This window comes from Brassica oleracea, chromosome C2 (assembly GCF_000695525.1).
Source record: "Brassica oleracea var. oleracea cultivar TO1000 chromosome C2, BOL, whole genome shotgun sequence".
Lineage (NCBI taxonomy): Eukaryota > Viridiplantae > Streptophyta > Magnoliopsida > Brassicales > Brassicaceae > Brassica > Brassica oleracea.
In genome coordinates, this window is record NC_027749.1 from 10,923,908 (window position 1) to 10,924,239 (window position 332).

Here is a 332-nt window from a genome sequence, read left to right on the forward strand (position 1 = left end):
TGAGGAATTTCAAGATGAGGAGTTTACGTTTACCGTAAAAAGGCCTACAAAGGCCGGGAATGCAATTGGTCATCGGAAAGAAGTTCGGGATTCACATACCCATCAACAATTAAAAAAGGATTTGATTGAAAATATATGAGATAAATTCGGACATTTTCAAAATAATAACATGTGTGTTTGCTTTTAGGTAAGTCTTTTTTTTAATAAATGGAATGTAATAAAATGTTTCTAATTTTCTATTAAATAAATAAATTTGTTTTTCTTATTAGTTATCCAATTTTAAACTACTTATATGATTTTTCTTATATTTTATAATTCTGCTTATTTAAAAT